This window comes from Manis javanica, chromosome 4, assembly GCF_040802235.1.
Source record: "Manis javanica isolate MJ-LG chromosome 4, MJ_LKY, whole genome shotgun sequence".
In the NCBI taxonomy this organism is placed as follows: Eukaryota; Metazoa; Chordata; class Mammalia; order Pholidota; family Manidae; genus Manis; species Manis javanica.
In genome coordinates, this window is record NC_133159.1 from 20,933,978 (window position 1) to 20,960,748 (window position 26,771).

The 26,771-nt window shown below is 36.4% G+C and overlaps 1 protein-coding gene across 3 annotated transcripts in view; it reads right to left on the reverse strand.

The window, feature by feature from the left end:
* Positions 1-23,411, reverse strand: part of EYA3 (EYA transcriptional coactivator and phosphatase 3) — an 85,325-nt gene extending 61,914 nt beyond the window's left edge. For 2 of the 3 annotated variants that reach the window (XM_017649222.3, XM_073233474.1), the window contains exons 1-2: positions 23,271-23,406; positions 510-610 (exon numbers count right to left, since the gene is read on the reverse strand). The gene's annotated coding sequence lies outside the window, so the exon portion shown is untranslated. Of the gene's footprint in view, positions 1-509; positions 611-23,270 lie in introns of all 3 variants that reach the window. The other variant, XM_073233475.1, reaches the window with a different exon arrangement.
* Positions 23,412-26,771: the final 3,360 nt, after the last annotated feature.

The following is a 26,771-nucleotide window of genomic DNA, read 5'->3' on the forward strand; positions in this document are numbered from 1 at the left end:
ATAGGTATACACAACTTTTATAATACCTTGCAAAAGCCAACACGTGGAACCACTTCTGCTGTACTTAAAATATGGTTATTATAGTGCCTAATGTATTAATCATTTTATAATGACAGCCACATGCAGATAACTAAAACCTTTTTTTTTGGTTTAGAGTTATATTTAAAAATTATAAAACCTAGCTTAGCAAGTCAATAAATTATGATAACATCTAACCTACTCAAATGTGGAACGTTTACAGTAACTGTTAACACAGGCACACAGAATCACTTGAAATAGGACAAACTGGAATATTAAATACTTCCACAATCATCTGTACATATCTAATCAATTTAAAGGAAAAATGTAATTCTTCTTGATCTATTTTATTAATGCAAATAAGTAAAGTCAAACATTAAATGTCAGAATTAAGGAAAAATAATCATGTAAAGCTAGGACCCAATTTTAATCTGAAATAACAAGTTCCACTAAATATACTGCATCATAAATTGTTTAAGCAAAATCTTTACCTTCTCAGAAGCTGCTCTTCCTGTCCTGATTATCAAATTAAAAAAATAAAATAGGATGCTACGTCCCACATTTACTGGTAAGAACACTTCACCGTGCCCTGCTGGCAAGAGAGACAGACATTAGAAAACTACAATATAAAAATGAAAAACCAGATTTCTACCTAACAAAAATGAAACTGTCACTTCTCTGAAACAGATGTGATTGCTTATTATGCTTTTAATTAAAGTCATACCTGTTTTCACTTTCTCTACTAACCATGGTAACCTACATAACAGACAAAGCTAAAGTACAGAATCTTCTTGCAGAAGTAATGAAAATTGGTAAAAAAAAAAAAAAAACATGAAAAGGGAAATTAAAAACTTCAGTTGTACCTCCCCTCTACTTCTCTTGCTCTATCTTGGTGCAATACAACACACTATTTTAGAGTCACACTCCAGAATGGGGATAAGGAGAGAAAACATGTGCAACGGATACAATTAGATGCAAAACTGTCTAACCCTAATACAGCTTTACTTCCTGCCCTGATCTAAAATGTCAGAAGAAAAAAAAATTTAAAGGTCAGCACACTTATGTGTAGCTCATACACAGAGCCTCAAAAGCTAAGTTCTCATACTACATGACATAGATAACTAGTGCTGCAGAATTAGAGAGCACAAGAACTAAAGCTCGCGGGAGCTTTCGTCCCTAAATTTGTTTTGTTCTATGCAAAAAAGCATCATCGATGTGACATGAAACTGGTTTACAATTGTGAAAGCTGAAGCATTTTTATGTTTTACCAGCTTATATCTATCTCGGTTTTAAACTTAAGTATCTCTTTACTTAAAGGCATTTTAATAATGCCCCAATGTACATAATGTACCTGATTTCATCTGACATAAAAAAAGCAAAATAAAGTCAAATCATTAGGGAAATATAATGCCTTTAATACCCCATTGCTGAATTTTTCTGTGACCAGCTCTCACCTGAACAAAAAGTGATAATATTCAATGTTTTACTTAATTGAAGGTCTTAACTGTAGTAACTGCACCTCTAATAGGTAGATTCTTGGCAAGGGAGAGGGAAGAGGATGCTTCTCCTCATGGGAGAAGAGTTATAAAATCTATCAATGGGCAAGAGGAAGGTAAATTGTTTTTTAAAAAAGATATTCAATAATATGTGCTTTAATTTTGTTTTTAAACACAAGAACCAACTGATTTAAAAAATATGAGCAACATTAAAGACTACAGATTTTTTTTCAGATTTTTTTTATTGATCAAAAATGATCATGGGTAAAGGAGCCATGGACATACAATGGGGAAACGACAGCCTCTTCAACAGCTGGTGTTGGCAAAACTGGACAGTTACATGTAAGAGAATGAAACTGGATCACTGTCTAACCCCATACACAAAAGTAAATTCAAGTCGTGAAACCATAAAACTCTTAGAAGACAACATAGGCAAAAATCTCTTGGACATAAACATGAGCGACTTCTTCATGAACATATCTCCCCAGGCAAGGGAAACAAAAGCAAAAATGAACAAGTGGTGGGACTATATCAAGCTGAAAAGTTTCTGTACAGCAAAAGATACCATCAATAGAACAAAAAGGTATCCTACAGTATGGGAGAATATATTCATAAATGACAGATCTGATAAAGGGTTGACATTCAAAATATACAAAGAGCTCATGCATCTCAACAAACAAAAAGCAAATAATCCAATTAAAAAATGGGTAGAGGAGATGAATAGTTTTCCAAAGAAGAAATTCAGATGGCCAACACACATGAAAAGATACTCCACATCGCTAGTCATCAGAGAAATGCAAATTAACACCACAATAAGATATCACCTCACACCAGTAAGGATTGTCACCATCCAAAAGACAAACAACAACAAATGTTGGCGAGGTTGTGGAGAAAGGGGAACCCTCCTACACTGCTGGTGGGAATGTAAATTAGTTCAACCATTGTGGAAAGCAGTATGGAGGTTCCTCAAAATGCTCAAAATAGACGTATCATTTGACCCAGGAATTCCATTTCTAGGAATTTACCCTAAGAATGCAGCAGCCCAGTTTGAAAAAGACGTATGTACCCCTATGTTTATCGCAGCACTATTTACAATAGCCAAGAAATGGAAGCATCCTAAGTGTCCATCCATCAGTAGATGAATGGATAAAGAAGACGTGGCACATATACACAATGGAATATTATTCAGCCATAAGAAAACAAATCCTACCATTTGCAACAACATGGATGGAGCTAGAGGGTATTATGCTCAGTGAAATAAACCAGGTGGAGAAAGACAAGTACCAAATGATTTCACTCATATGTGGAGTATAAGAACAAAGAAAAAAACTGAAGGAACAAAACAGCAGCAGAATCACAGAACCCAAGAATGGACTAACAGTTACCAAATGGAAAGGGACTGGGGAGGATGGGAGGGAAGGGAGGGATAAGGGGGGAGGAAAAAGAAAGGGACATTATGATTAGCATGTATAATGTGTGTGGGGGCATGGGGAGGGCTGTGCAACACAGAGAAGACAAGTAGTAATTCTACAGCATCTTACTATGCTGATGGACAGTGACTGTAATGGATTTTGTCAGGGGACTTTTTTTAGATAATAATTCATACCTATTCAACTAATAAAACTAAATCTAAACAATAAAACCTAAGGTCATTTGGACTATAAGATAAGGAATGTTCAGGCAGAGCTATAAAATAGTACGCATCTTCAGACTGTCCTCCAGTTAAAATATAAAAGAGGTCATAAAATTTCTCATTACCTGAATAACTTTTCTTATTTTTCTCCCCAAAATTAAAGAGGCATAAAAAGCTAACTCTATTAAAAAAAAGTCTGTTCACAGAAATGAAAAATTAGAAAGTAACATGTGAGAATGGTTTATATATGCTGTAATTCTACTACTGAACATTCTGTATTAAAAGGTAGACTGTAACCTTTCAATACAAGTTCATTTAAAAGGTGAAAAAACATGATTTTACATTAATTATAGCATAATGTTAATAACTTAGATTAACTGATAAGAGTCAGAAGCAGATACAAAGGGATATGATGTTGGATATTTTAAGGTTTGTGTATTAAAATGTTTATATACATTATTTAAAAAATGCATCTACAAAAATGTTCCTTAAGACATTAGCTAAAATTGGACATAAATTCTCCATTATTGCCCCACCCTTTTTTGTCAGGAAAATTTTTCAATTTTGAGAGAAAAGCAATTTAAATTGCAGCAATCCTCCCTTATCCCCAAATCTTTTTCTTTTTTTGGTATCATTAATCTACAATTACATGAGGAACATCATGTTTACTAGATTCCCCCCATCACCAAGTCCCCCGACAAACTCCATTACAGTCACTGTCCATCAGTGTAGTAAGATGCTACAGAATTACTACTTGTCTTCTCTACGTTGTACAACCCTCCCCATGCCCCCCTTCTACATTATGTCTGCTAATAGCAATGTCCCTTCCCCCCGCTTATCCCTCCCTTCCCACCTATCCTCCCCAGTCCCTTTCCCTTAGGTAACAGTCAGTCCATTCTTGGGTTCTGTGATTCTGCTGTTTTGCCTTTAGTTTTTTTTCTTTGTTCTTATACTCCACAGATGAGTGACATCATTTGATACTTGTCTTTCTCTGCCTGGCTTATTTCACTGAGCATAATACCCTCTAGCTCCATTCATGTTGTTGCAAATGGTAGGATTTCTTTTCTTCTTATGGCTGAATAATATTCCATTGTGTATATGTACCACATCTTCTTTATCCATTCATCTACTGATGGACACTTAGGCTGCTTCCATTTCTCGGCTATTGTAAATACTGCTGGAATAAACATTGGGGTTCATATGTTTTTTTCAAACTGGGCTGCTGCATTCTTAGGGTAAATTCCTAGAAGTGAAATTCCTGGGTCAAATGTTATTTCTATTTTGAGATTTTTGAAGAACCTCCATAGTGCTTTCCACAATGGTTGAACTAATTTACATTCCCACCAGCAGTGTAGGAGGGTTCCCCTTTCTCCACAACCTCGCCAACATTTGTTGTTGCTTGTCTTTTGGATGGTGGCCATCCTAATTGGTGTGAGGTGATATCTCATTGTGGCTTTAATTTGCATTTCTCTGATGATTAATGATGTGGAGCATCTTTTCATGTGTCTGTTGGCCATCTGAATTTCTTCTTTGGAGAACTGTCTGTTCAGCTCCTCTGCCCATTTTTTAATTGGATTATTTGCTTTTTGTTTGTTGAGGTGCATGAGCTCTTTATATATTTTGGAAGTCAACCCTTTATCGGATGTCATTTATGAATATATTCTCCGATACTGTAGGATACTTTTTGTTCTATTGATGGTGTCCTTTGCTGTACAGAAGCTTTTCAGCTTGATATAGTCCCATTTGTTCATTTTTGCTTTTGTTTCCCTTGCCCGGGGAGATATGTTCATGAAGAAGTCGCTCATGTTCATGTCCAAGAAATTTTTGCCTATGCTTTTTTCTAAGAGTTTTATGATTTCATGACTTACACTCAGGTCTTTGATCCATTTAGAATTTACTTTTGTGTATGGGGTTAGACAATGATCCAGTTTCATTCTCTTTCATGTAGCTGTCCATCCCCAAATCTTAATGACATGCAGGACAACACACACACAGAAAGATTCATTTAATTTTTCATTCTGTTATGTCTTTCATAAGAAGTTAAACCCTACACATAAACTCCAGGGTTGGTTCATTTTATGGTTCTGAGTAAAAGCACTGAAGTTCCAACAGTTAAAGCATTTGGTATCAGAAGACACTCATATTTGGTTTTATCCTTCTGGACAGAAATTACTATATGAATGCAAGAAAATACAAAATATAAGATGCTCAAGGAACACAGAGTATTATGTAATTGTTAGAGAGAAACTTTGTTTTAGGGTTGAGTAAACTAAAACCAGAGGTGAAGGCATTGCCTCATGAAGTCTAACTGTAACAGAAACAATACTGTAACTCCAGACTGAACTTCCTTGTCTGAATTTTGCCCTTCATGTAGAATACTGAGCACATGATTCTCTTTTAAAAATACATTCCTAATATTGCCTTAGGCCATTTATTCCTTTTCCTTAATTAAATCTTTAACTATTTTATTACTTAGATTTCATGGTATAACAGCATGCTTTTAAGTTTTGAGTGTTTTAAGTTTATAAATTCAAACTTCTTCAGTGTGTTAACTCACACTTTAAAGACCTCTTAAAAATCCTAAAATGAGATCCTTTTTTATGCTTTTAAACTTCTTGTATGGTGTAGCAAAAATAACTATTTACCTTTACAACCATGTCTTTAATTTACAATGTGCAGATTTTGATCTACTGTTAATGAAACAATTCATTTAATTACAAGGTATATAAAAAAATTCTTACACCACTTCTAGTCAGAGACAAGCACCATAGTTTTAGAAAAATAAAATATCTCCCAACCACTAAAACCTCAAAGTTATTGGTGAAAGAGTTTTCTGCTTCATTATTATTTAAAAATTAAGAATTCTTCAAAATTATTCCTCTGACCTCAAGACTACAGTTGTGTACTGACTTGTTATGATTTCAAATCTATGTTTCCAAAGCTTGTTTTGGACAAGGCTGTCTGTAGTTTCAACTTCTTCTGAATAACCTGTTTCAATTAAGCTGTTCTGAAGTTGGATATTAGGACTTTCTTACCAAACTCCTGCATCTGGAAGGAAGAGACCATTACATCACAGACACAACCATAAGGGCAGTGGTGTCCATCCCGTGACAGACTTTTAGGTTTTTAAGACCAAGAAGCTTGACCAGAAACTCAACAGTGTTTGGTCTGGGCAAGACTATTCTAGCCTGATCTAAACAGCTCTCCAAAGATCTTGAGACACTTGCTCCTTCCCTGGCCAAGCTACTCTTGGTGAGCAGTGGTGTTAAAACATGAAGTAGTCTCAGGAAAAGGGGTATCTGCTCCTGCCTTGATGACGCCACTCCTCATATGCAACAGTTCCTGGAGTAATAGCCTTCAGAGCAGCCCACCTTGCCTGCCAGCACTGGTACCATTGCTTACTAAGTGTGCGGGCAGTGAGGGACCTAAGCCAGCAGTTTATATCCTAAATTTGGACTTTATTTCTTTCATCTCTCCATTATCTGGAACAACAGTGTAATTAATCTATTATTGGTTTGAAGTATGTTATTTCTTTATTGCTTAAGAGATATTATCCTGTATGTTGTTGGCCTGTAAAATATTATAAATTGTAATTCCTGCAGTGAGCCATATTAAATAAATTATTGGTAAAGACAATCAGTCTGAGAGTGTAACTTGCCCTGAACAAACAACTACTAATTTTCCTTTGTTTCTAAGATTCCTGGGGAATCTTGAGCCTAAATTCTACAATGGCAGAGATCATCTTCTACATTTTAGTATCTGATAGCACACAGAGGACATTTAATAAATATCTGTTCAATTAAGCACAATTTCCAGGCTCTTGATTCCTTGATTTACTTAAAACCAGTTCATTAAGTACCTTCAATATATTTAGGGGCACAAAAAATTCAAATCTTCACTTTTCCCATTTTTCACAAGGGCTGCCTAAATCAGAACTTTAATTCTTTACAAAGTTTTGTTAATTAATTTGAGGAGCATCATTTAAAAGTTGTGTTGACTGAAAAGTTCCCTTCAAATAAAAGCAAGGAACAATATACTTTAAATAAAATTATAATATCACATCCATAACAAGGGATGATGGCAAGGTACTACTACTTTAGAGGTTAGAAGCCCTTCAATTTCTCTCTTAATAGGCTAATGTTTTAAGAGGAAAAAAAAGGGAGAATGGAAAGACAGAGGAGGGTGTAGGGAAAGAGGGAGAGAGGCCAGAGAAGGGGGAGGGAGGGAAAGGGAGAAAAAGAGACAGAGGATTTTAGGACTTCCCCAAATACAGATATAGACAGCTATCATGAAATACACTGGTGAAAGGTGGGTCTACATCCTAATTCCCAGAACCAGTGAATGCTACCTTATTTGGAAAGTCTTTGCAGCTAAAACCAACGATTTTGAGGTGGGATTATCCTGCATTACCTGGCGAGGCCACAGATGCTGTCTCAAGTGTCTTTATAAATGAGAAAATGAAAAAAGGCAATTTCATTTGAAATGGAGTCAGTAAGCTGTGAAAGGGAAGCTCTTATGTCCTATCAACTTGTCCTCCACTGTAGACCCCAACAGGAAGAAGCCTACTTTACTACCCAGTGGGAGAAAGGTGGTTTTCTCCTTGTTTAGCAATACCTTAGCCAATGAGAAACTGCCACAACTCAGCCAATAAAAACCCATCACCTAATCATCAGGGAATTGCAAATCAAAATAACAATGAGGTATCACCTCACACCTGTTAGAATGATCAGTACCCAAAAGACAAGAAATAACAAGTGTTGCTGAGGATTTGGAAAAAAGGGAACCCTCCTACACTGCTGAAGGGAATGTAAATTGGTACAGCCACTGTGGAAAGCAGTATGGAGGTGCCTCAAAAAAACTAAAAATAGAAATACCAAAGGACCAAGTAATTTCACTTCAAGGAATTAACCTGAAGAAAACAAAATCCCTGATTCGAAAAGATATATGCACCTCTATGTTTATTGCTGCATTATTTACAGTAGGCAAGATATGGAAGCAACCTAAGTGTCTGTCAACAGATGAACATATAAAGATGTGGTACATATATACAATGGAATACTATTTAGCCATTCCGAAGAAAGAAATCCTGCCATTTGTGACAACATGGATGGACCTAGAGGGTATTATGCTAAGTGAAATTAGCCACGTGGAGAAAAGACAAATACCGTATGATTTCACTTACTTGTGACTCATAGACACTGAGAAGTGACTAGTGATTACCATGGGAGAGAGGCTAGAGTGGGTGGGTAGAGGAGAATGAGGGGGATAAAGGGGCACAAAAATTTTCAATCATAATATAAGTTGGTCGCAGGGATAGCAGTACAGCATGGAAAATATAGCCAATGATTCTGTAACATCTTCCTGTTGACAAGATAGTAACTATACTAGTTGGGATGAGGATTTAATAATACGGGTAACTGGTGAACAGATGAACAACTGTTGTCATATATCTGAAACCAACATAAGATTGTATCTCAATGACACTTTAATTTAAAAAAATGAAAAAAATAATTAGTAAAGGAATGAAACATAAAATATACACAACAAAGAAAAAAATACTGTTTTCAGGGAGCAACAGACTCAAATTTTTAGAGGAGAGTAAGTAAACAGTATTGATATCTGAGTCATACACGTACTCATTATTTCAAAAAATATTGTATGTACTAGGCATTATTCTAGGCACTGGAGAAAAAGCACTGTGAAAAAAGAGTCTGCTTTCAATGCATTTATATTCTAATTAGAAGGAAGAACAATTAACAAGTGTATTATTATTCAAGCAATAGTAGTAAAATAAAATAGGGCAAAGAAATAGAGAAACTAATTCCTTATAGAGTTTAGATACTCTGTCATATGTAGCCACTGAAGTCTCTGCTGTTAGTTTAATGGTCAGCTAATGACTAGACAGATTTCCTAAGATGCCTGGGACCAATAAATCTGCCAGTCTATACTGGCACACCTTTAACACTCAGCCAGTCAATTTCATAACCCCGTTTTAGTCCTTGCTACCTGCGTGCTCAGAGCCTCAAGAAGAACCAGGATTGAGAGCTCAGGGCCTTCTCAAATCTTTTCTAAACATGCACACATCCATATACATATACCCAGCCTTCTAGGTTCCCAGAAGTACATCAGAGCTTAACAAATCCTCTTAATGTTCTTATTCCCCAGATTTTCCTCTTAAGCTTTTTGGTTAGCCTGTTGTTTGGCCACTGTTACACCACAGGCAGATAAAATGTTCAATAATTGCCTCTAATTGTCTTCAATGAACATTCTGAGGGGGAAAAGGCTTGTTTGTACAGGGTGAGCTCGAAGTCAGATCAAATAAAGACAGTCCTGCAAATGAGGCCTTTCAAGGAATCACCAAACAGGTCAAAAAATGACAATTCTCTAGGAACAGGGCTTTAAAGGGGTTCCAATCTTGTTCTGCCCCTTCCTGTGGCTTCCAAGCTGCAGTTCTCATCATTTTGGAGGCTGTTGGTTTTCAAGGATACTGTGGAACTGGAGAGAGGGAAATGGGAACAGGCAAGTTAAAATGCTACAAAGTTCACTGTTTTTGCTAAGATTTCAGCTATTTTTTTTTTAATAAATGCCTTCAGATTGCTGCAAGTCTATGATTAATTTTCAGAGTTCTAAAAAAGCTGATTCTATTTTTTTTGCCAGTATTCTCACTGCTTTACAGCGGAAAGAATTTTTAGAGGTTCTTACTCTGCCAATATTGTTGACATCCTGCGTTTGAATCTTTGCTCAATAGTTATACTTACTAATTGCTATTAAGCCCATTTTTCAATTTTTAAAAATTTCAGTGTTTACATCTGTTATTTCCTTTATCTCCTCTGAGATTACTTAAAATGGTTATCTTTAAGATCTTCGGTTTACACTATTCACTACTTCCTTTAGTTTTGGTTGTATTGGGTACCTCTCTTTCATAGTATTAATTTTTCTCTAATAACTGATAAATCTATGTTATTCGTTTACATTTGTATTTGGAGTTTCAACTAAACAGTTTTTCCTCAGAATGGATGAGAATCTTTGTTCATTTGTTCTTATATGCAAGTTCTAGTTACATACATCCACTTCTAGAAACTATGAAAGAAGGGTGAAATATGTAATTAGGTAGTGTCTGTAGGTAACTTGCTTTCTGGATATGAATTCCTGTGTCTTCAGAGCATCATCTAAATTATCAGGGCTACATTTGGTCTCATGCCAGGACTCACTTTGGAAAGCAGCTATCATAGCTTTACCCTGGGGAGAAACATTGGAGTTAGGCACTCATTTTGCTTTTTGCTTCTGGCCTAATGGTCTATAGTTGCTTCAAGCTGTTCCTGATTCTTTCCCTAACCTCAAAATTCATACATTCATTTATAAAATATTTATTGAGTGTCTACTTTGTGCCAAGCATCAGCTTAGATACTGGGAATTCAGTGATGAACACAAACTCCCCAGCCTCAAAAAACATATATTCTAATTGGATGATAAACTAATAAATAAGGTAATATAGTGTCAAAAAGTAGTAAGTACTATGGAAAAATAAACAAACAGTAACTACAAGGGAGCTATTTCAGATAGGGTGATAATTACTCTGAGGTTTCAGCAGAGGTCTGAATAATGAAAAGGAGGAGAGACCTATAAGAATATGCGAAGATGTGAAGGGGGGGTTTCAGAGGGTAACAAGTATGAAGAAATCGAAAGAGTAACATCTCGGCATGTTTGAGAAATAGCAAAAAGGCCAATGTTAGCAAGTGAATGTGTGGTAGGAAATGAGGCCTGAGAAGAAGTCAAGGGTCAGATCACAGTCTTGATCACACAGGCCAGAGTTTAGGAACGCAATGAGTGCTTCAAGTAAAAGAATGACATGATTTGATTTACACACACTTAATGCCATGGTGAGAACAGACCCTCCCCAGGCAGATTGTTCGATGTGTTTGGAAAATATTTCTCTGGGTTTTATCCAGGGAACAAATACTAGATGCTCAACATCAAGAGCAAGAGCCAGGAAACCGATGAATGCTCCTGGCACCCTTTAATTTTTCCCATTTGTTTACTTGGAATCCGATATATTTCTCAAACTTCTACATTGAATTTCAGCTGTGACTTCTCCTAGTTTATAGATCCAATCTCATTGTTCCCTGGTCTTTCAGAAATTCACCAATGTCTCATCAGCTAATGGCAACCTTCCTCACTTACTACCTTTTAAAAAACATCTAACATATCCAACATATCAACTCAGTAGTTTGTACTTGAGTCTTGCTGAAGTAGACACAAATATCCAGCAGACCTACACTCAGCTGACCTCCCGTAAAGCTTTCTCTGGAGTGACCCTAAGAGACATTTAACTCTCACAATTCAGCCACCAGCACAAAGAACATTTATGTGGTCAAAAAAAATTACAACCAACTACATCTGCCCTGCAGGAAGTACTGTGAACAGGACAAAAGCCATCACCATGCTGGTCAACTCCTTCCATAAATAAACAGTCCAGCCAACTGACTGTGGTAAAGTTGGGGAATTCTTCTGGCTACTTTATTTGGGAGGCATGACTGGCCAGCATATCATAGTATTGTCAGCTGTAGGAATATTTATAGTAACTTTACACTTAACAGAATACTATCAGAACCTAGTGAGAAAGAATTATTATCTTTTTAAATGCATTTAGGCTGTACCAAATTCTTAACAGGAAAAATATTTTATCAGGAATAGATTCTTTAAGAATTGGTTTTATAATTTCTAATATTAGTTCTTGAAAAGTCACACTTAGAAGTTGTCTATAAGGCAATCTTTAATAAAAACTAACACAAACATTTCCCTACAAGCATCCAATAACATATGGAGATGTGCTCCAGAGGAAAAAATTCTAAAACCACAGTAAAAAGTATAGAGTAATGAGTTAATCGAATTAGACGTGTCAAAGTGAAACTTAATAATAATCCAACAGTTTTCTTCTGCTACATTCCTTCCAATTTTCCTTGGACCACTCCTCAGCTTTTACTAATTTGTCAATCATAAAGCATAAGAATTTCTCTCAGTGTGTAGATCCAGACTCCATAGAACTCACAGCCTCCAAAACTTTATCTTCATCCTCCTTAAATCTGTAAAGTTAACGTTTTTAAGAGAATCAGTGTTTTCCGTAGGTGCTATGGCTGACACATGGTATACTCCAACATGAGTATTCTATAAATGTCTTGCTTCCAGTTGTATAGGAAAATTTGTATATTTTTAAGTCAAAATTCTAAATATCATTCTTTATATCTATATATCATACCTACATATCAGTTAGCTCTCCAGTATTCAGATAAAACTTACTTTATACCATACACCAAGTCTTTTGAAATGCATGTCTTTGGCTTTTGGAAGAACTATTAAAACATAGGTTCAGTTCTTTTATTAATGTTTTATTTCTCCACATGCATTTATTCCTTCAAAAATCCATCAGCCAAAAATAATCACCCATAATGTCAGTACTGTCATTTCAGCACAGAGAGTGAAGAATAGTTAAGTGAGTTTTAGAACTTGTTTATTTTACCCTTTTCAACATAATTCATCCCTATAAGAGGCAGGTTTGCCATACGTCAAGCATTAACTCTGGAGCCAAACTACTTAGGTTCAAATCCCAGCTCTGTCACTGATGAGTGGTGTGGGATCTTAGACTTGTTATTTAACCTTCCTGGGCCTCAGTTAGTTCACCTATAAAATAGGAATAATGATAATAGTGTCTTTCTCCGAAGCTTGCCATAGGTTTAAATGAGTTACCATCTGTAAAGCTTTTAGAATAGTACCTGGGACATAGGAATAAACATGATATAACTGTTTGTTAAAAATAAATAAGTATCTTAGTCTTAAGAGAGACTCAGGAAAGAAATTTGGTCAAGTAAAAATCAATTTATTAACTAGTTCCTCTTAGTGTTTCAAAGGGCAAAATATTAAAATTATTCAGGGTATGGGGAAGGCATACATATACCACAGAGAAGACAAGTAGTGACTATAGCATCTTACTATGCTGATGGACAGTGACGGTAATGGGGTATGTGGTGGGGACTTGATAATGGGGGGAATCTAGTAACCAGTGTTGCTCATGTGATTATATATTAATAATACCAAAGTTAAAAAAAATATTCAGGGTAAGGTCCAAATAAGAAGAGATTCCTATGAGAAATTAAACAAGTTGGGCCCATAGCCCTCATACCCTCTGTCACTTGCCTTTGATTCCAAGTACCCTACACAAAAACTTTCCCTACAAGTCTTCAAGGAAAGCTACCGTCAAGTTTCTGGTCAATGAAACACTAAATGTCAGTCACATCCTGTTGCTTAGCAAATATGCAGAACTCATCATGGTCACAAATACTTGCAGGAGAACAACTGTGAGTTCTGAGTTATTAATAAATAACATTTATGGATTTTTTATGGTTCAGACACTGTTCTAAGAACTTCAAATATATCAACACATTTAATCCTTTCAGTAAGTCTTTAAGATAGATACTATTTATTATTATTGCCATTTTTCAGATGAGAAAACTAAAGCACAGAGAGCAACTTGCCCAAGATTATATACCTAGAAAGTCACCAACCTGAAATTTAAGCCCAGATAGCCTAGCTTCAAAGCCTGAGTTCTCAAACCACAGCTACGTGCCTCAATATGGAACATCAGAGATAGGACTGATGATTTTAAAAAGCTGACCAAGCTAAAAATATATGCTATGCTATGCTAGAGTCACCAGTAGACAGAATTCACAAGCCAAGGGTTAATGTGAAGATACTAAGAAGGTAAGTTTTCTTCTTTACTCTTTTTCATTCTCATTCTTCTCCCAGACCTCCCAAGTAAATATGACTTAACACAAGTGAAATGCTTTAAATAGGGTCTAGCACATAGTAAGTGCTCATTAAGTGTTAAGGGGTAGTGTTTAAAAGAGTAGAATATGCCTGCTGACCCTGCCCCACTCCAATGACTCAAATATGCTAGGACTGTTGATATCTCTACCACATTTTCTCCTTTGTGGATTACAGGAAAAGAGTCAGGAAAATAAATAAATGCAGTCCACTGTAACACACCCTAATGACTCTTTAATCGTGTTATGTTCACCTGACTATATACACAGGAGAAAACCACTACACTTCTGAGTTCTCTTTTCTTGGTTTACAAAGACTGGACTAGGGCCAGAAGAAAGCAGAATAAAGCAGCTTTGTAACCTTTTGACTAGTTGCCAAGAGCAAAAGAAAAATTTGTGAAAAACAACTTAATTGTCCTAAACTTTTACTGTTACATGGAAACAAGCAAAGGATTCTAATAATAGATGCTCTGCGTGAGAGGTGCATTTTCTTTTTTTTTCTTTAAGTATCACTGATACATAATCTTATATTAGTTTCAAGTACACAACACAGTAGTTTAACAGTTACCCATATTATTGAATCCTCACCCCCACTAGTGTAGTTACTAACTGTCAACATAGGAAGATGTTACAGAATCAGTGACTATATTCTCCATGCTGTACTACTATCCCTATGACCAACTTATATTGTGATTGAGAATTTTTGTGCCCCTCACCCTCCCCATTCATTCACCCTAACCCCTCCCCCTATGGTAACCACTAGTCACTTCTCAGTGTCTCTGAGTCTACTGTTCTGTTCATTCTGTTTTGTCTGTTTTTATATTGAGAGGTACATTTTCAACCTCATGGCTCTATACTATTGTAATTTTAAAGATGATGCCTAGACACAGTAAAGAACACATAACAGCAATGTAATCAGGGCAATAGGGCACAATTACTTTGGTAAAAAGCTCAACAGAGTCAAGATAACATTTCAGAGAAAGAAAAAAAAAAAACCAGGAAAACCAAACATTTTCAATTCCCAAAAGACAATATTGGAAAAAATCTAGCAGTCACTAGAATTTTTCAAACTGCTGGTACTGGTACAATGCATTAGTAGGTCATATATCAACTTAGAGGAGACCAACAGCTTGTTTTAAATGAAATACAATAAAACAGAATAGAAAATATTACAATGCATCAGTAGTGATAAAGATAAATATTGTTTCAAATATTAATATATATGTGTGTGTGTAAGTACTGGGTAACAATGAAAGATGCATCTTATAGTAGATCATGACCCAAAAAGTTTGAAAGCCATTTTACCAGAAGATAAAAAACTGGCCAGTCAAAAAGGAGGAAACTATCCATTTCAGACTATGTATGAAATAACATTTAGAATTTTGGTGGTTCTCTATATTTTTTTTAAAGGCAAGCCTCTGAAAAAAACTGGGTAAGAATCAATAAACAGAGTTACTCCAAATAAACAATTTCACAGAATGTGAGGTACCAACACTAAACAAATATATACCAACAGGAAATGCATAGAAATGAGATAAAGCAAAGATTTAAAGTTCATCTAGCTACTGAATGCCACACCAATATAAGCGATGGCTTATTCTCTTTGCAAAAGCTCTCATTTGCACTCTCAAGAACACTTATTCATCAGCGTTATCTAATCACTGCTTCCTAAAGTACAGCCAAGCAAGTCTTGGTGAAAAGGAAAAGGAGATTTGAAAAATTCAGTGAAGTAATGACATATTGATTAGTAGGGTATCTTTTTTTATAAGACATGTATACACTGTTTCTTATTCTAAAATGTTCTCTAAATTTTAAATATTAAAAGAATAAATCATACACACATATTTTGGATTATGCTGCTAGCAAATAGAGTGGGATTATCATATTAATATCATCAATCTAGTAGGAAAAAAATTAACATCATTGCGCTAAATTAAAATTCCCACTTACTTTGAAAAAAAGGGAAGAACAGGTGAATCTGACCTACATCTTTTTCAACTACTATGGAAACCAAATAATAAAGTTCAATTCCACCTAAGAGCTAATCATTCTAATTCATTACCATAGTAATAGTGCTGATAGCAACAATTTTCCTAAATTCAGTAATTGTTACATTATTAAATTTCAGATGAAAGGAAACTATTGAATTTTAAGAGATAAACTGATTATCAAACCCACATACAAAAGAGTTGTTTTTGAAACAAAAATTAAATGTTTAAATCAAAGAACATTCTAAATACCAACAAGTAAATCACTATAGCAAAGCTTACACTTTTCAGCTCAATAACAATACTTTTCCCACCAGAGAAAACAAAAAAGAGAAGCTACTAAGGAAAATCATGTACTTAATTAATGTCTGAATTAATAAGGGAAGTTGATATATAAGAATTAAAACAAGTGATATCCCTAACCAAGTGTCATTTCTTACCAGAAATAACTGTCATTTTTTGTTATCCAGATTCCATTATTCTCAGTTGTTTTCAAAAACACATAAAAATAATTCATCATATTTGAGTCCTGGACTCTTGCATTAAGCTGGACTTCAACTAATATCAAATCATCTCCTTCCCATAGAGATGCAACAAATTTTTTTAAATTTGGGAATAATAAAGGCACAGAAGAATAATATTTATGTTTAATAATATTCTAAATGACTATTTGCATTTTTTAATTAAAAAAGGAATTGGTTTATGAAAGCTCCCTCCTCTTTGCTAAGTAAAAATAAAGACACTAATTTAAATATATTGCTCTAAATATGGTAGTCATAAAGAAATGGATGTACTTAACTTTGCACAAATTTCCTAATTTGGAAAAGAGGCTAGAGGTTAAGTCAGAAATTTCAGTCTTAAGTCTTCTGTTTTATATTTCAAACTTGTCAAATTCATACTGGGGACATTAATACTGCAGAGTTTAAGAGCCTTACAAACACTTATTTAATACTATGCAGATCAAAGAAAGGAAACATATTAAGGTCAAGGATAAGAGACTTTTAGTAATATACAATGTATTTTATTAAATATACTACTTTTTCTGCAAATATCTAAAAAGTAATTAACTTCCATAAGGTATTTTTTTTTAAGAGGGAAGGATCTAGTCCTGTTCTGCTTTCTTAATATGTGGTTTTTGCTATCTAAGAATCATAGGTAGTAAAGGATGTGCAATTTGCCTTAACCTAGCATTAATAAAAAGACCAGGTAACACCTCCCTCTTTAAGGTTTCCAACCAGAAGTGGTATTCTTTTGTTTCAGAGAAAGTGGATTTTTAACCTTAACCTACAAAAGAAGAAATCACTATGGTACAAAAAGGTCACAATCACTGGGAGCCAGAAAGACTAAGTTCAAATCCAGCTCTCTGGTTAACTAGCCTTGGTTTCCTCACTTGTAAAATGGAGATAAGAACAGTACTTACTTCATAGAGTTTTAAGGAGTTAATATATGTAAAACACTTAGAATAGTTCCTGGCACACAGTAAGAGCTATGTAAAGTCTGCTTTTATTTTTACTGTTTTACCATTACAGATTTTTACAGTTCTGTTGTGAAAAACTTTCCCAAATGAAAATCATATAATGAACATGATTTTATATTAAGCTGTGATGCAGACTAATGCAATAACCTTAAACTCAAATAATAATGAGAAATCAGTTTGGAAAACAAAAGAAAAATCATAAAATCTAGTAAAATCATATACCACTGTCACTGGTAAGAAGGGGTACTTTCTCAGGATTAAAGCTTATTTCAATTCTCATTATGTAGTCTATTTTTTTTCACTTGTTATTCCAAAATTTCTGTATAGAATTTTTTTCTTTTTTTAAAATTAAGGTATCATTGATATACACCATTATGAAGGTTTCAAAGAAAACAATGTGGTTATTACACTCACCCTTATTATCGAGTTCCCCCCATACCCCATTATAGCCACTGTCCATCAGTGTAGTAAGATACCATAGTCCCTATTTGTCTTCTCTGAGCTACACTGTCTTCCCCGTGACCCCCTACACCATATGCACCAATGATACCCCACAATCCCTTTCTCCCTCCACCCCTCCACCCAACCCACTCTCCCCCACCCCTCCCTTTTGGTAACCACTAGTCCCTTCTTGGAGTCTGAGTCTGCTGCTATTTTATTCCTTCAGTTTTGCTTCGTCGTTATACTCCACAAATGAGGAAAATCATTTGGTATTTGTCTTTCTCTGCCTCACTTATTTCACTGAGCATAATACCCTCTAGCTCCATCCATGTTAAGGTTATGTTGAGTCTTATGGCTTAATTCAGATATGCACAAATAACAGATTCAGAGTTTAAGTGTAAATGTTAGTCCTCCTATACAATGTCAACTAGATAATATGAACAGCCTATATATGTATCATTATAACTGTAGATAAGTATCCAAAAGAAATTTGCTGAAAGAAATATATTACAAAGATTACTGCTAATTGGATAAATAAAAACAAATATAATTACTACAAACATCAACCAAGCTAGTAAGTTAAATTGTATGCAACACAATCTGTAGTAAGATAAGATATTAAGCACTGACTGCCTTGGGCTGATCTGTTAAACTTACCTATAATAAATCAGCACTATTTATGAATTTTCTTTACTGATGTAAAATACTACTACATACTTAAAAGAAGAAAACAGTGAAGATAAATTTTATGAAGCCCATATTTCAAATATCTGGGTTTTTTTTTTTTTTTTTTTTGAGAGGGCATCTCTCATATTTATTGATCAGATGGTTGTTAACAATAAAATTCTGTATAGGGGGGTCAATGCTCAATGCACAATCATTAATCCACCCCAAGCCTAGTTCTCATCAGTCTCCAATCTTCTGAAGCATAACGAACAAGTTCTTACATGGTGAACAAATTCTTACGTAGTGAATAAGTTCTTACATGGTGAACAGTACAGGGGCATTCATCACAGAAACTTTCGGTTTTGATCACACATTATGAACTATAAACAATCAGGTCAAATATGAATATTCGTTTGATTTTTATACTTGATTTATATGTGGATCCCACATTTCTCCCTTTATTATTATTATTATTTTTATTTTTAATAGACTGCTGAAGTGGTAGGTAGATGCATGATAAAGGTAGAAAACATAGTTTAGTGTTGTAAGAGAGCAATTGTAGATGATCAGGTGTGTGCCTGTAGACTATGTGCTAATCCGAGCTAGACAAGGGCAATAAAACATCCATAGATGCAGAAGCTTTCTTTCAACACAGGGGTGGGGTGAGGTTCTAAGCTTCACCACTGTTGTTCCCCAATTTCTCACCTGATGGCCCCCCTACGACTGTGCCTGTCTTAGGTTGTTCCTCCCTTGAGGAATCTTACCCGTCTCTGGCTAACCAGTCATCTTCCGGGGCCATACAGGGAAATGTAAAGTTGGTAAGTGAGAGAGAAGCCATATTGTTGCAGATTTATGCCCTGTGGCTTCTATGCCCAGCACTTGTCTCGAGGTATCTTTACCACCTGGAGGAATTATGATACTCGGTAAATTCGATATGAGGCACGAATTCTATTTAAGGGTTGTAATTAGGAAGGAAGAAGAAAAGCTATAGAGGTAGCATATGGAAGAAAACATGGGAGGATTGATTATTTCTTTGACATATCTTCTTGTAGAGTACCTTAAGTATGTATAAGTTTTAAACTACTAACTTGCGCACACATATTAACATAATAGGAATACGGTGACATAAACAAAGCAAATCTGTAATTACCAGTCATCTCCAGTGAAGCCAAGAAAACCATTTAGGCACCCTAGGCATTTGTGAAAATTAGTCTATGATATGATGGATATCAAATATCTAGTTTTTAATATACTATGAATAACATATATTTCTACATTTAATAATCAGACTTAGATTGATGGGACTAAATAAAAATCAACCTAGGACTTAGGTTGATGGGACTAAATAAAAATATGAACATGATGACATGGCTGCTGTCCAATGTTTGCTATCTTCTCTGCCAAAAAATGTATCAATATGGCAGTTTATAGCTTAAGCCATACAGTCTGTACAAGAACATGTGTCTGTATTTTTACGTTAATCAGCAGATAGAAGGGCCCCCTATTTTCCACTTTACTGTAACAACATTTACTCTCTTGGTATAAGCCAGTTAAATGAATGTATGAGAAGGACAAACTATTCCTAAAATTCTTAAATACAAACTGAATTATTTCTATGGTAAATTATTTAGATTCAACTACTCTGAACTATTCTTCCTCCATTTAAAATCACATATAAATTAGAATAGTTGTTATATGCAGAACACAAACATCTTTTAGACTGTTATCAAAAAATATGTAGCAAAATCTCTTCTTTTAGCAAAAAGTTCCACGAACCTTTTATCTGTAAGCAAAACAAAGAAAATGAAATTGTGATTTATGGCTTAGGCAGATCTCAGAAACAATCATACCATAAGGTACAAATGGTAAGGACATAGTGGAATTTTGTTTCTTAAAAATTTTAAACTGTATTTTCCTAAAAACACATCCTAGGGTTCAAGGATAAAAATTAAAACATGCAAAACAAAGTACAGTAGAAAGTAAAAATGGTAAAAAGAAAAGTAACAATCAAAAATGGTCAAACTAAACAAAGAAACCTGAAAGGAATAAAACTAATTTGTAGAAATGTATTTTAAACACAGCATCAAGGTTACAAACTAAGACTTTGCCAAACTAAGGTAGAAATTTCTACAGCAAACCAACAGCATTTCCTCTCCTGAGCTTTACAAACAATACACTAAGCTATCTCTATTTACAGTTTTTTTTGTTTGGCACCTAGGTCGGAGGTGCAGGCTTTTCAGTAATTACAAAGCCTATCAATGTTCTGTTGAAGACCAGAAGCATGAACACAACTGCTCCATTTAAATCACACATAAATTAAAATATATGAACAGCCTATATATGCTCCAATGAGACCAGAGGATGTTCATCTCATGTAGGTGCTTTTATGCAGAATTTATATCATGATAGGTCAAAGTGATTTTAGAAGAAAAGAGACTCCTTAAGTCTTTCCAACTTCTACTTCTGTGCAACAGTTTCTTTCTAGAGTCCCTCTTCAAAGACAAAATGACTACAGCCTTGAATTTAAAAACTGCCATAGATTTCTTATCCTAAAACTTTCATTCTTATGACATAATTTATCGAAATGAACCACTAAATATTTTCCAGCCTACAGCTTTGATGGCACTAATGCATGTACAGGACTTATTTGTAAAAAATGACCTTGGAAAAAATCACCACCAATTCTTCAAGCCCTGATTTCCTTATCTGTAAAATGAAGAGGTTAAGTGGAACTCTGTGGTTCCCTCCAGCTGTAAACCTTCTAGAAATCTCTATAGATTTAGATTTAGACTTGCTCAAGAATTAAGTTCATAAATGAAAAAGGCTGACAGAGGGCCTTGAGTTGATTCAAATCTAGGTCTCTGTAGAATTCCCATGGCTTAAAAAAAAAAAATGCCCACAAACCTGGAGGTAAGAAAGCGGTAAAGAGTCAGCTCATACACACTTACCTGGGTTCGTTTTAAGGCTGGGAAATAATGAAGTCAGGTTGGAAAGAAGCTAGGGTTTCCAGTGTAGGTGCTTGGAAGGAGGTACTAGTGAGGAGCTTTTAAAAGGGTTTCTCTCAGCAGTTAAGTCCTGAAAGCCAACCAGAAGGGTCCTTCTCTGTGGCTTTTAGTACTAGAATGGCCAAGCTCCAAAGTCCTTTGCTAAAAATAGCTGAAGGGAGCAGCCCAATTTTGGAATAAGCCAAGGTCTATGCTATGCTCACATACGTATATGTATCATATAATGTGGGAAACTTTTCTATAACTCATTAGTCAAAAGAGAAGCACATGCTAAAAGCTGTATTTATTCTGCTCACTGGGTGCTAAATTTTAGAACACAATTTCTGATTACAGAAACTGATCACACAAACACATTTGCAATTAAATGCTAGACATTTATATATATATAAACGTATATAAAAACGTATATAAAAATCCAACCCTGTATCTCAAAATATACCTCACAAAATTTGGGAAATGGGACCTTAGCCATTATTAAATCCAATCCATTTTAGAGATGACTAAAAGCCTCCAGAGAAAATTTAAGAGAAACTTGATTATCAAAATGGGAAAAAGACAGTTTTAACACTAGGGTGGAAAGAGTGTAGGAAAAAAAAAAGACTATTCTCATAAAGTACTGTAATGTCTGGCTTGTAAAGAAACAAAAAAACAGAAAACTTGTCAACACAAATAATATTGAAGAAACAATGTATAAGAGACAAGGATAAAGATACATATGCACAGAGTTCAACAAATGAAAATGTACTTTGAAATACTATAGAGAACTCTAGCAGAAACCGTTTCAGAAACAACTCACTAAATTTTTGGCAATAAGCTTATAAAAAACTGGGGCTAAAAATCTCCCAAGAAACTCTTGTCCTCTGTTACAGCAACTGTTCTGTAAGTAAAGCCCATTTAGAAAACAAAGCAGCTCTGCACATTCATTCTCATGGGATAAAGAACACAAAAATGACAGGACGTCCTCATGATCTGTCAATTAACCAGATCACACAAGCCTAATAGCTAGTAGTCCCGTGTGCCTGCCACCTGTTAGCCTATTCTACACAGAACCCCAAAACTGTGCTCCAGCGAAGAACTGGGAACGCCTTTGTTTTTTCCTAACTACGGAAGCTACCAGAGTTCAGTCTAACCCAGCGACTTAATAAAACAAAACTTCCCCTAGGCCGGATAAATCTGCCCAGACTGGGGCCCCCTCTAGCTAAGAAAAGGCGGGAGAACCTCAGGCGACGGACAAATGTCACCTACCAATCCCGGGAGAGGGCAGGAGTCAAAGGTGACGAAAGCTGGGAGAGGAGAACCCAGGACCCTAGACAGACAGGCTGTTTTGTAGTGGAGGAGGGTGAACACAATGGGGGGGTGGGCCGTCCTGGCGGGTGAAATCCCGGGATCAGGGGTCGAGGAAGAGAAGCGCTAAAGTTAAAGAGGGAAAACAGAGGCAGTAGCTGCGGGAAGTGCTGAAGCGAAAGTTAAGAGACTAGGGCTTGTAAGGGGCGGGTGAGGCTGAGGAAAAACAGCGAAGCGAGAGGGGCACGAAGACGAGAAAGGCTAAGCTGAAGTGAAAGAGGCGAGGCCAGAGTGAGGGAAAAGGCTTCAGGGAGGGCAGCCCTGCAGGGACAAGGGACAGGCACAGAGAACCCCGACCCACAACGACTGAGACAGAACTCCTGACCCGTTCCCCTATAGTCTGTACTCAACCTGCTGCACTCAAAACCAGCCGGCGGCGACTCACCCAAAGCCGGCAAAGGCCACACAGCAAGACATGGGGACTGGTCCAGACCCACAGATAAACCAAACGGGAGGAGGAAACCGCGGCGTTAGCGTGACCCGGATACGCATCCTTAGGAACCGGAAGTCAGCACCAGGGTCACCTCTCAATCCACACCTCGCTCCACCAGAAGCCTCTGGGCGCATGTGTCAGGCCTCACGGGGCGGGGCAAGGAAGCGCCTAGAACCCGCCCACTCTGCCGTTCCTGGAGCCCCGCCCCTGGTCAAGCCCCACTCGACGCCTACTTGGTGTTCCGTTCGAAGGGACTGGTTCTTGCCGTGCCCAGACCGTGGTTGCGCTGAGGCGTAAGCAGCCCCTTGAGTTCAGCATTCGTTTTTCTGTGTCTTTGAAAATGCGTGTAATCCCTGTCTTCCTAAAGCGAACGTGAGGAGAAATAAATGCTGGATGCATCTGGTAGATTTAGTAAAACCGTGGGAGGAGGAATGGGTGGGAAGTTTTGGAAAACACTTGAAGGGAAGGCTAACCCAAGGTGATGTTTTTATCCCCCATTAGCTTATTACTAATGTTGTATTCACCTTACAATTAACTTCTCCTTCGTGCGCATTATTTTAGGTAACAGTTTTACTAGAAACAAAAAATATTAATGCTTTGTTAATTTTACCCAAATGAGCAAGGAGCAGGGTTGAATTCAAGTTTTGTGGAGGCCTGAAGTTTATTCATTTTGGAGGCCTTCTGTAAGAAAATCCAAAATTACAAATACAATGTTAGGTGTAAAAATGAATCTTTTGAGTGAAAAGAAATCACTAATTACAAATTTTTTAAACTTCACAAATATCACAAAAACTAGAAAGATTACACTACTGATTAACTGCTTGATCATCTCTAAAATTATTTTTTTATACATTTTTGGATGTATATTCTTTGATCAACTCTTCCCATGACAACAATTTACTAAGTAGTATCATTTACTAAGATCCTTGACTCCTCTCTCTCACACCCTACATCTAATTCATCAGTAAGTTCTGCGGGATCTGCCTTCAAAGTCTGTCCAGAATATGACAATTTACTGTCTGCACTGGTACAAGCAACAGTCAGTATGTGACAGTTTAACCTTTTTATACCTTTGCCTTTCACAATCTGTTAATACATAGCGGTGGGCTCCTGTTAAAACCTTAATCAGATCATGGCCCTCTTCCAGGGGATTCCTATTTGAAGTGAAAACCAAATCCTTAAATTTGCCTAGAGAGCACTCAAAAATTGACAACTCCCCGTCCTGACCCCCACCCCTCACAGCCAGCTAACCTCATCTCCTACTCTTTCCATTGTCCCTCCCCTCTGGGTACATTGGCCTCTTTCCTATTCCTCAAACCTGCAGAAAGACTCTGCTTTTGTCAGGAATGCTCTTCTCCCAGATAAACTGCATTATTCACCCTATCTCCTCCTTAACATCTTTGTTCAAAAGTCACCCTCTCAAGGAGGCCTTCCCTGACAATATATTTAAAATTAAAGCATCACCATCCTCCCTGTGCTTCCTAGCCAGTTCCCCACTTAATTTTCTCGTTTATCCCATCCAACAATTGCTAATGAATTTGGTTTAATGTTTCTCTCTCCCTGACACACACACACACCAGAATGTAAGCTCTGTGAAGGCACTGATGTTGTCTGTTTTGTTCACGGACATATTTCAGCACCAGAAGAGACCCTAGCACTTGGTGGGTGCCCAATAAATGTTTGTTGACTGAAAGGATGAATTGCTCATTTACTTTGCTTTTGCTCATCAGAAACCATGCAAGCTGAGCCAACTCCACCAGGAGGAGCCCATGAGTAACCAGTGTGGTATCCCCAGAAACATTACTCCTAAAGCATATGCATACACATAATTCTAAAACAGAGCTATAGGAAAAGCACACAAATTCCTCCCCCAAGCAAATGCATGTTGTGCCTACTAGTAATAAAAACCTCGCAATATCTTCACAGTCCCTTACAAATGAAGTCCATGCTCTTTACTGTGGTCTACGAGGCCCTTCTGGTCTGTTCTTCCTAACTCTCAGGAGTCATGCCCTGCCTCCTTTCCCCTCACATACAGCTCCAGCCATTTATCTTCTTTCTGCCTCTTGTACAAGCCAAGCTTTGTTGCCTCAGGGCCTAAGCATATACTGTTCCTGTTCTCTGGAACACCCAAACCTTCCAGGGAACCATTCCGTCTTCTACTCTGAATTAAACTTCACCTCTGAAGGCTCATGCAGGTCTCCCATGACCTCCTGTCTCCTTCGAGTAGCTCTTGCATCCCCTCCCACACTTTATCTTTTCTTCATGGTCTCTATCACTATCTGAAATTACCTTGTTTGTTTATTCTCTATCACTAGAAAGTAAGCTCCACAGGGTCTTTATCTCTCTTGTTCACTGCTGAACTCCCAGCCCAGAAGAGTGGCATATAGTAGGTGCTCAATAAACAAAATAAGTAATTGCTAATATTTATTGACACTTTACTATGTGTCACTTACTGTACATAGTACATATATGTAAATGTTCATATTTCTCATTTAATCCTCACAACAATCTTGGGAAGCATTATGATTATATTCATTTTACAGATGAGGAAACTGAAGCAGGGATAGGTTTCTTGCTCAAGGCCACACAACTGGCAAAACACAAACCCAGGACATGAATCCAGGTCTATATGACCAGGGCCCATGATTTCTCTCTAACTATGGGAAGAACAGTAGGTAGCCAATTATGAATTCATTTACTTAGTAGTTTCCTTTATCTTATTTTATGCATTTTTGTTTGCTGCCATGGTCAGCAGGAGTAGAACTATTTGTTGGATTTCTTTTCCTGCCCTACTGCACTAGTCCTGGGAACAAATCTAAAGAAATATGCCAAAAATGTGGTTTTATTCAGTCTGGGTTGTAAGGACCTTGTGATATTATTTTTTTATTTTCTGTAGATATGAAATATTTTAAATATTTCACTCAAAATTTAACACAGAAGACAGGCTACTCAAATAGTCCAAAAATATAGCCAGGTCTTTCTAAATGTAAGACAAAATGTAATTCAAAACACTAGTCTAATTACACTAAAAATGTCTAAAAATTGTCTATTTCCATTTTTAAAAGACATAATGAATGGTCAGTGTTTTGTAAACTCTTCTGATTGCTATATCTGAAGTACAATGGTCTGGATTTTGTTTCTGTTGATTTCTCTATTGTACTTAAGGCAATATCTTATCATATACATGACAATCGAGCCTCTAAAAGCACGCTGTACTTGGTGGGATTGTAAAATGTGCAACTCCTGTGGGAAACAGTATGGTAGATCCTCAAAAAAATTAAAAATAGAACTACCAAATGATCTGGCAATCCCGCTTCTAAGCACATATCCAAAAGAACTGAAAGCAGAGTCTCAAGGAGATATTTGGACACCCGTGTTCATTGCAGCACTATTCACAATAGCCAAGAGGTAGAAGCAACCCAGACGTCCCTCACAGATGAATGGATAAACAAA